Below are 351 nucleotides of genomic sequence, written 5' to 3'. Positions count from 1 at the left end.
GATTAGTCTCCATTGGAAACTCAGCAGGTTTAGCTCCTAATAAAGCTGTTTCCCAATGCATATTTCCGCTGGCATATATAAATACCCTATTTACTGCGAGCTATCTCCAAACCGAGAAAATATTTCAGTTTTCCCAAATCTTTCATCTTGAAACATTGTCCCAAGTATGATTTAAATTTATGAATCTCCACTAGATTATTCCCTGCAACAATCAAATCATCTACATAAACCAAGACATTAAGCTGCATGTCTCCCTTGGTCTTAGTAAAAAGAGAGTAGTATGAGTATGCTTGCCGAAAACCATATTTCTTCAAGGCTGTTGACAGTTTGGAAAACCAACAACGAGGAGCC

Source organism: Papaver somniferum, unplaced genomic scaffold (genome assembly GCF_003573695.1).
Source record: "Papaver somniferum cultivar HN1 unplaced genomic scaffold, ASM357369v1 unplaced-scaffold_20177, whole genome shotgun sequence".
NCBI lineage: Eukaryota > Viridiplantae > Streptophyta > Magnoliopsida > Ranunculales > Papaveraceae > Papaver > Papaver somniferum.
This window is presented reverse-complemented; position numbering follows the sequence as displayed.